Source organism: Chlorocebus sabaeus, chromosome 8 (genome assembly GCF_047675955.1).
Source record: "Chlorocebus sabaeus isolate Y175 chromosome 8, mChlSab1.0.hap1, whole genome shotgun sequence".
Lineage (NCBI taxonomy): Eukaryota > Metazoa > Chordata > Mammalia > Primates > Cercopithecidae > Chlorocebus > Chlorocebus sabaeus.
Genome location: NC_132911.1, coordinates 19,555,485 through 19,565,968, shown reverse-complemented (window position 1 = coordinate 19,565,968; position 10,484 = coordinate 19,555,485).

Genomic DNA, 10,484 nt, shown 5'->3' with positions numbered 1-10,484 from the left:
AAAAAAAGCATTAAAAACTATCCTTACCTAAAGGCCATACAGAAATAGCCCGTGGGTTAGATTTGACCAGCTAGTTGTAGTTTGCAGACTTCTGCTTTCAACAAAGTGAAAAGATACACACTGGGAGAAGACTTTTTTTTTTTTTTTTTTTTTTTTTAAACACATTGAATAGTCAAAGGATTCGCTAATATCAAGAATATAAAAGATATGGCCAGTACAGTGGCTCATACCTGTCATCTCAGCACTTTGGGAGGCTGAGATGGGCAGATCACTTGAGGTGAGGAATTCAAAACCAGCCTGGCCAACATGGTGAAACACTGTCTCTACTAAAAATACAAAATTTAGCTGTGGGTAGTGGTGGCTGCCTATAATCCCAGCTACTTGGGAGGCTAAGGCAGGAGAACAGCTTGAATCCAGGAGGCAGAGGCTGCGGTGAGCTGAGATTGCACCACCGCACTCCAGCCTGGGTGATAGAGCCAGACTCTGTCTCAAAAAGAAGAATATAAAAATATAAAAGATCTACTAATTCCTAAGAAAATGACAAATAATAGAAAAACATGTAAAAATCATAAACCTGCATTTCACAGGAAAGGAAGACATTTGTTCAGCAAAGATATAACAATGCCATCCCTAATAGCAATCAATACTTTAAGTTTTGCAGGCCATATATTCTCTGTTACAGTTAAATATAATTTTACACTTATTTGATTATTAAAAATTGATATATCAGTACATCAGACATTACCATGTGCTGGAGAAGATCTTTTAATCAATCAGAACTTTTTTTTTTTTTTTTTTTTGAGATGGAGTCTCGCTTTGTAGCCCAGGCTGGAGTGCAGTGGTGTGATCTTGGCTCACTGCAGCCTCTGCCTCCCGGGTCCTGGTTCAAGCAATTCTCCTGCCTCAGCCTCCTAAGTAGCTGGGACTACAGGCACGTGCCACCACGCCCAACTCATTTTTGTATTTTTAGTGGAGACAGGGTTTCACCATATTGGCCAGGTTGGTCTTGATCTCCTGACCTTGTGATCCCCCCACCTCCGCCTCCCAAAATGCTGGGATTACAGGCGTGAGCCACCGCATCTGACCCAATCAGAGCTCTTACACATTGTTGGTGAGGAAGTAAATGGGTTCAACCACTTTGGAGAACAATTTGGCATTATCCTATAGAACTGAACTTTCATGTATGCAAGGACTCAACCATTCCACTCCTAGGTATACAGCCAAGAGAAACTCTTGCACATGTAAATCAGAAGATAATGTGCAAAAATGTTCATAGCTGCACTGCCTGTAGTCATTAAAAAAAATTAAAACATCAAAACACCCTTTGTATTAATTTCCTGTTGTTGGTATAACAAATGACCACAAACCTGGTTACTCAATACAACACAAACGTATTAACTTATAGTTCTAGAAGTCCAAAGGCGATCTCACTTGGCTAATATCAAGGTGTTGGCAGAGCCAAGTGTGAAGGCTCCATGGGAGGGAATCTGTTTCCTCTCTTTTTCTGACTCGTAGAGGCCACCCATGTTCCTCAGCTCAGGGCCACTTCCATCTTTAAAACCAGCAATGGCTGGTCCAGTCTTGGTGATCCTGCATCCCTCTGACACAGATGCTTCTGCCTTCCTCTTCCACGATGGCTCCTATAATTACATTGGGCCCACTTGGATGATCCAGAATAATTAACCCATTCCAAGGTCAGCTGATTATCAAGTTTAATTCCCTCTGCAATGTTAATTCCTCTTCGAAATGCACTGGCCTACATGCTGGATTTTCCCTGCTCACATATTCCCAGGCTCCGGGGACAAGGACATGGCTTCTTCAGAGGAGCTGTCATTCCACTTTTCCACATCCATGAGAAGAGAATGTATAAATACATTTTGTGGATACAATAGAATATTATGCAGTAATAAAAACGATGATAGGTAGCTAAATGCAACAATATGAATTCCTCTTCATAACGTAATGTTACAGAGGAAAGAAGAAGCAAGTTCTCAAACTATATAAAGCATGACATCTTTTTTAGTTAGCCCCAAAACAGCAAAAATTAAATAATGTGGTTTACTCCCAATCAAACTACCCCCTCTCAATCATTGGCTTCACCGCTACCCACCTAGCTGCTTAGGCCCAGGTCCTGGGGCTCGGCTAACACACATTCCAGTGAATCAGTAAATCTATTCCAAAATACATCCTGGGTTTGACCACTTTCCCCATTTCTGCTGCTGTCTACTTAGTTCAATCTGCCATGGTCATTTGTCACATGAATTAACCCAGTAGCTCCTTCGTTTATTTTTCTGCTTCCACTCTTGACCCTTATAACAATCCACCTTTTACAGAGTGACCTTTCTAATGCATAAGTTGGATTACAGCATTCCACTGTTTAAACCTTTTAATGAGTTCCAATTATATCCAGCATAAAATCCAAAATCCTTTGCAAGGCCTACAAGGCCCTGTGAATCCTGCCGCCACCTGCCCATCCCCACTCATGCTAAGCCACCTGCTCCACTCTTCCCAGACACACTGGCTCCCTGTTTCTTCCCCAAACAAGCTCTTTCCATCTTGGGGCCCTTGCACTCTTCAACCACATACCTCTCCTCAGGTCTTCAGGTGGCTGCCTTCTCAATTCAGATGGCAGCTTCTCGGGGACCCTTCTCTAACATCTTTAAAGCATCAATTCCAGTTACTCTTTAGAATATCATTTCATTTCTTAAAAATAACTTGTGCATTTGTTCATGTATGTCCCGCGGTGAGTAAAAGAGTAGACTCGGGAGTCAGTCTAACTGTGTGACATTGGATGCCTTCAGTTAAACTTGCTGAGCCTCAATTTCCTCATCTATAAAATGGGGGAAATAATAGCATGCATCTCATGGGGTCATTATGAGAATTGAATGAGTCGATATTTAGAAAGTACTTTATTTAGAGAGTCCTGCACCCAGTAAGAAGCCCCATGAGTGTTGACTGTTGATCACTGTCTGCCTTTCCTTCGTAGGATGCAAGGTATTCTTCGTAGATGTTGGGTAGCCGAGAGAGTGGTGAGCACTCCATGAACATCTGCTGCCTGCCTGCCCCTCTGAAGTGCCGTGATTTTTTCTGTAGATTAGCTCCTTTAGTGATGGAGTCGATGCAAAGTTCAAAGATGCACTAAATTTATACAATATAACTAGAAATATATCAAAATGATAACACCAGTTGAATTATGGAGTTGTTACCTACACAGAACATGTTTGCAGGCAGATAATTTTGTTCTTCTGTATTTATTAAAACAATGATGAGTAAATAAAATTTCAGAACTTTGAAAATTTAAAAAAATCAATATAACTAACATTTTATAAAATGATATCCTAGAAGTATAAATTTCTTTGTTATGTGAATGCGTGCAATTTTGGTTCTGTTTTATTATGCTTTGTGTTGAGTCATTTCCAAATTGCGGATGACCTAGTTTCAAAAATGGAACTGGACAAATAATTTCTGTAAGAATCCCTAGGGAGATGAACTTCTGTGGTTTTTATTTAAGACATTTTAAAAGCCAAAAGACATGTTCCAGAAGACAAATAGAATATCATAACTTTGGCTTGGAGGCAAAATATAATATTTACCAAAGAGACCAAATCGTTTATGTGCAAGTGTGTGCGAATCCTTTGTCCCAAGAGATTCCATTTATGGTTAATTTTCACTCACATGAATTTTCCGAATAGGATTCTCCCCTGAAGTGATGCCACTGTAAACTAATTTAGAGTGGGTGCATCCTTAGAGAGCCTCAGGGTCTCAGAGTTATCACTAGAAAATTTGGTTACGAAAAACACATCATATGCGGCCCTCTGGGAGTTATCATCTGGATGAAACTCAGCTCAGATGAAAGTTAGGGAAGCTTTAGAAAGAAAAACTATCCTAAAATGGCTAGGTAAGGGAAGATGTATTCATTTAGTCATTCAACTAATACTGAACCCTTACAAAGTGCTAACTCAGCACTGTGCTGGGCACATGGGCTCCATCAGTGAACAAAACCTAGAATGATCCCTGTCTTATGGGACTTCCATTCACATGGGAGGTAGAGGGAAGATCCATGGTAAATAAATGAGATAATTCTGGCGGTGATAGGTGCCTTGAAGAAGGAATCAGCTGGGTGAGAGTGACAAGAGAGAGGTGTAATTCTAGAAAGTGCACTCAAGGAAGCCACTTTGACAGAGTCGTCATCTTCACTGGTAGACCCTAATCAATACTCCTAATCAATAGGAGAAGCAGAAGCCTGAATTCCCGAGGTAGGAGTAGAGCAGATATCCAGGGGAAAAACATTCGGGCAGAGAGAAGAACAAGAGGGAGCTTGGTGGGGATGGTCAATGATCACGTGATATAAGTACATCCTTGCTCCTCCAAATCACACCCTCTAATAACACAACTGCAATCGTATCTTTTGTCAGCTCCCAGATGTGGGAATTGCTTATGAATGAATAGGATGAGCAGGAGAAGGTGGATGGTGGAGGAATGAGGTTAGCAAGACAGTTGCAGTAAGATTGTGGAAAGCCTTGAAGGCTGGAGAAAAGGGCTGTGGATTTTATTCACTCTGAGATGGGGAGTCCCAGGAACATATTCAGTGATAGCTTCTGGCTCATGTTTTTTTTTTTTTTTTTTTTTTTAAGTTTAAATGTTTTTAATATTTAGTGGTGTATGAAGAATAAAATGAGAGAGAGAGGTGGAAGCAAGGAGACCATTTGGATATTGCAATAATTTATTGATAGCTGATGGTGGCTGCTATAAGGATATAGCGATTATAGAGAGAATTATTCACCTTCTGGATATATTCAAAGAGAGAGCCAACAAGATTTCCTGGTTGGATGGATGTGGGATATAAGAGAAAGAAAAAAGCAGCAAAATATCAAGCTTTTCAGCCTGAGTAAATGGAAGAATGGAGTTACTGTTTTCTGAGTTGGGGAAGATCAGATGGGAAACACACTTGGGAGATTATCCAAGAATTCAGAGATGCATATGCTAAGTCTAAGATGTCTATTAGACGTACAAGTGCAGATGCCTAGTGGATAGCTTGCTATGCGAGTCTAGAGTTCAGTGCGGAGGTCTCAACTGGGGAGGTAAAGTGGAAAGTTACCAATCTGTAGATGGTATTGGAGGCTGAGGGATGGAGTAAGATCAGCTGAGTAATGAGTGTAAAGATAAGTTATCTGAGGACTGAGCCCAGGGCCAGAGAAAGGATGATGAGGAACCAGCACAGGATGCTGAGACAGAGTAGGTACAGAGCTAAGGGGTCAAAAGCAGGATGCTGAGACAGAGTAGGTACGGAGCTAAGGGGTCATAAACTACCCCCACAATAGCCAGGGCAAAAGACTATTAAGGAAGAGGGAGAGATCACTTCTGCTGAGGATAGTTGAACAAGCTGAGATCTCAGAGTATCTGAACTTTGGATCTGGCACATGAAGGCAATTGTGGAATCTGACAAGAGCATTGTCCATGGACTGGTGCAGATGAAAGGTTGACTGGAACAGATGTAAAAGAAAAGGCAGGGAAGATGGAGTTGGGGAAGGACTTGCAGACACTACTTACAGACTGCTCTCCCTTTGATTGTTGCTGTAAGGGGGAACAGAGAAGTGGGGTGGTGGCTAGGAACGGATGTGGGAAAAAGTTATTTTAATTACAGAATCTTTGTATGTTGTTGACGATAATGATCTAGTGGTGGGAAAAATGATGATGGCAAGAAATAGAAGGAATAATTACACAAGTAATGCCCTTGGGCAAGGGAGAGGGAAGAAAATCCAGCATGTAGGCCAGGCATGATGGCTCATGCTTGTAATCCCAGCACTTTGGGAGGCTGAGGCGGGCGGATCACCTGAGCCGAGGAGTTCGAGACCAGCCTGGCCAATGTGGCAAAACCCTGTCTTTACTAAAAATACAAAAATTAGGTGGGCGTGTTGGCATGCACCTGTAATTCCAGCTACTCGGGAGGCTGAGGCAGGAGAATCACTTGAACCTGGGAGTGGAGGTTGCAGTGAACTGAGATCGTGCCACTGCACTCCAGCCTGGGTAACAGAGCAAGACTCCTTCTAAAAAATAAATAAATAAAATAAAATAAAATAAAATAAAATAAAAAATCCTATGTGTAGCTGGAGTGCAGATGAAGGAGTTTGAACATGGACAGGTAACTCCACTGTAACAGGCAGAGACATAGCACACATGTGTAGAAGATTTGATGGCAAAAGCTGGCCTTGCTGGGGAGACAAGATCTAGTTTTTTCAGTGGTTTGCAACTCCAGCTACATATTAAAATCACGTGGTGGACCAGGCGTGGTGGCTCATGCCTGTAATCCCAGCACTTTTGGAGGCCGAGGCAGGTGGATCACGACATCAGGAGATCAAGACCATCCTCGATAACACAGTGAAACCTCATCTCTACTAAAAAAAATACAAAAAAATTAGCCGGGCGTGGTGGCGGGCACCTGTAGTCCCAGCTACTCAGGAGGCTAAGGCAGGAGAATGGCGAGAACCTGGGAGGCAGAGATTGCAGTGAGCTGAGACCACGCCACTGCACTCCAGCCTGGGCGACACAGTGAGACTCCATCTCAAAAATAAATAAATAACTAAAATCACATGGTGACATTAAAAAATGCCAATGGGAAATGCAAATTAAACTACAATAAGACATACCTGTGAGTATGGATAAAATGAAAAAATACAATACCAAGTTCCGATGAAGATTTGGAATGACTAGAATGGCCACACAGGGTTACTGGGATTGCAAAATGGTGCAGCCACTTTGGGAAACAGTTTGCTAGTTTCTTACCACGTGGCCGAACAATTTCACCCTACAGTATGGACCTGAGAGTTCTATTATAAATAACTAAAGACCAGAAGCAATCCAAATGTTCTTCCACAATCAGCACTGCTGGCTTAGTGGTATCGTGGGAGAGTCTCAAAAGTCCTTTAACAGACAAATGGATAAATAAACTGGTGCATACGCACAAAAGAACAGTAGTTGGCAGTGGAAAGGAACAAACTCTTGATCCACACAGCAGCTTGGAGTGATCTCAAGTACATTACGTTGAGTGCAAGAATCCAGTCTCAGAATGCCGCACGCTTCATGATTCTATTTACATCCCATTGCCAATAGACAAAATTACAGTGATGGAGAACAGACCAGTGGCTACCCAGGGTTGCAGTGGAACTGAGTATTTCACTATGAAGAGGTAGCTTGAGAGGGTAACTTGGGATGAGGGAACTATTCTGCATTCATGTATTAAAACTCATACAATTGTACCTCAATTAAAAAGGCAATTTTAGGCCAGGCGCGGTGGCTCATGCTTATAATTCTAGCACTTTGGGAGGTCAAGGTGGGCAGATTGCCTGAGTTCAGGAGTTTGAGACCAACCTGGACAACATGGTAAAACCCTATCTCTACTAAAATACAAAAATTAGCTTGGCAAAGTGGCAGGCACCTGTAGTCTCAGTTACCTTGGAGGCTGAGGCACAAGAATCTCTTGAACCCAGGAGGTGGAGGTTACAGTGAGCCAAAAGTGTGCCACTGCACACCAGCATGGGTGACAGAGCAAGACCCTGTCTGGAAAAAAAAATGGGTAGATTTTGAGTAGAGCAGATGAACCTCTGTCATGTGGTTGAGTGGGCCTCATCTAATTAGTTGAAGGCCTTAAGAACGAAAGACTGATCTCCTCCAAGAAGGAGAAAACTCCTGCCAGCTGACTGCCTTTGGATCGAAGCTGCAATATTATCTTTTCCCCAGGTCTCCAGCTTGGCAGCCTGTGCTGAAGATTTTAGATTTGCCAGCTTCCACAAACGTGTGAGCCAGCCTGGGCATGCTGGCTTAAGCCTGTAATCCCAGCACTTTGGGAGGCCGAGGCGGGAGGATCACTTGAGCCCAGGAGTTTGAGACCAGCCTGGATAATGTAGGGAGACTTTGTCTCTATTAAAAAAAAAAAAAAAAAAAAAAAAAAAAAAAAAAAAAAAAAAAAAGATGCTTACTGATAGCAAGAACCCTGGGGGAGCATGTGGTGGGCAGACTCCAATTTTTGGTGAAGGTGGCAATGGAGACATCCCCCTTCCCCCATTTCCAGAGCTGCCCTGAGATGGAGGGTCCCCTCTGCTGCCTGGCTGGCCCAGCCAGGGTTCTGGCTGTTCTGGAGATCCTGCACATCTTCTGAGAGCCTTGACTCAACCCCTTTCTTGTTTGAAATGTTTTAAAAATACCCACGCTTAAACTCTACCCAGCCCCTGCCCCCGCCCCCAAATCCTTACTCAAATATTGGGGAGGAGAGGAAGATGGATTTTTTATATATTTTTCATTTTTAAAGTGCTTTACAGGCAGTTATAATAGGCAGCCAAAGATAAAAGGCATGAGTTCAATCAAGACAGTGAAGGCACAATTCAGGAAGAGTTTTAGATTCAGTGGTATTTTCCTGATGAATGACAGCAAGCTGCAGAGGGCATTGCGCCAGACTGGCAGGGTGTGCAGGCCCTCTGGGCATGGGGGTCTGCCCAGGACGGGCCGTCTGGGGATTTGCAGGCTGACCCTCACTGGGCACGAAAAGACTAGCCCTGGTGGTCTTCTGGAGGATTGTGGCAGTGAGGCTATGAGGGTTGGGGAAGGGCCAGGGGTCTTGACTGAAGCACTAGAACTTTATGAATCTTCCCTAAGCTGCTCTAACAGTTACGCAGTCAACAAGGGAAGTGTAGGGAGGGGGTGGGTGCTCACTGTCGGAACAACCAACGAAGGATGTGAGACAAGGGGAATATCCCACCCATTTCCTCTGACAATGGGAGAGGGAAGTGGGGTTATGGAAAGATGCTTTCTATGTGGTCATCCCCAACAAGGTTAAATTTACATGCTGAGTACATTTGCACATTTAAAGTACTTAAAGGAGTGCCTACGGCATAGGAAGAGCTTAATAAAGGCTAAGGAGAAAGTAAAAGAGATATCTCTAAAAATGTTTTTCCTTTCTGAGTATCAGTGTAAGAATTTTTTGTTTGTTTGTTTTTGTTTGAGGTGGCGTCTCGCCCTGCTGCCCAGGCTGGAGTGCAGTGGCATGATCTCGGGTCACTGCAACCTCCACCTCCCAGGTTCAAGCGATTCTCCTGCCTCAGCCTCCCGAGTAGCTGGGACTACAGTCGCGCGCCACTACGCCTGACTAATTTTTTTGTATCTTTAGTAGAGACGGGGTTTCACTATGTTGGCCAGGCGCGTCTTGAACTCCTGACCTTGTGATACACAGGCCTCGGCCTCCCAAAGTGCTGGGATTACAGGCGTGAGCCACCGCGCCTGGCCCTGTAAGGAATGTTTATGTCTTCAAAGAACTAATGTAGTTGACAAAGTCAGTGCACTTACCCATCCGATCTCTCTTCCTGCATCTCCTGGACCTGGGGTAGAGTCTGTGATTTGGCACATTCTCGAGATTGATGGCAAAAAGTTTCCTGCAAATGCATTCCGGAAGACCCATGATCCAGAACCCATTTCCAGGGCTCTGCATGGCTGAAAACATAGGCAGAATACGCGAGGAAATGCTCCACTGAGCTCAGCTCCCTTTGGAGTCTCCAGAGTTTGGGATTTACTGGTCCAAAGGCTGCGTTTCTCTCTATCTCCTTTATTTCTTTTCCATAATTGATCCCAGCAGAATTCTGTGAGAGGAGTAGAAAGACAATATGTCTTCCGTTTACTCTGATGGGCCCCTCACACTTTGAAGTTTCTTGTTGAGTGCTATGAAGCAAGAGTGTATGTCTGCTTCGGAGATCATCTGCAACACGTATTGAGAACTCACTCCTTACTGTGTGTTGGGACCTGTGCTTGCTCTCATTCCTGTAATCTCATGATCTTTATGACAATCCTGTGAGGTAGGGTAGCGGAGTCATAGAGATTTTATAGACGAGGAAGCTTAAATTCAGAAAGCTGCGAGTCTTTCTGAATTTAAGGCCATGGAGTGAGTTGGTAGCCAAGCTGGGATTTGAATTCATCACCTCCCCAACAGATCTTTCTTCTCCCCTAAGTGCTGTGATCCACAGCTTTGTCCTGGAATACAGTAAGCCTCTGTGGCAGTAAATGTCCCTTGGTATCCCCTTAAGTGCTTGCTTCCTCTTGGAACTGGCTGTCCGGTGGGAAGTGAGATTATATTAGATCTGCTCTCAGCCATTCACATCACTGGCCCCATTTGTTTCCCAAGACTCAAGGGTCCCAAGGGTTTGGAAGCACAAAGAGGTGCCTCAGGACACCCACGTCCTCGCTCCCTAGACTGATTTGTGTCCAGCGCCAGTGTCCTGACCCCTGGTGTATCTGCATTCCACATCTCCTTCTGTCTGTTGCAGGGATAGGAAGTGGGGAAATCACTGACCTTTGACTTAAGAGGAAACGCTGAGAGAAAACAAGCACATACAAGATGACTGTTAATCAGATGATCGTGCCATCTCCAGATGGCTATCTCCATGCTGGGGACAAAGGAAGGGAGCCTGCCGGGCCAGTCTTTTTGTTGAGGTGTGGTTTCT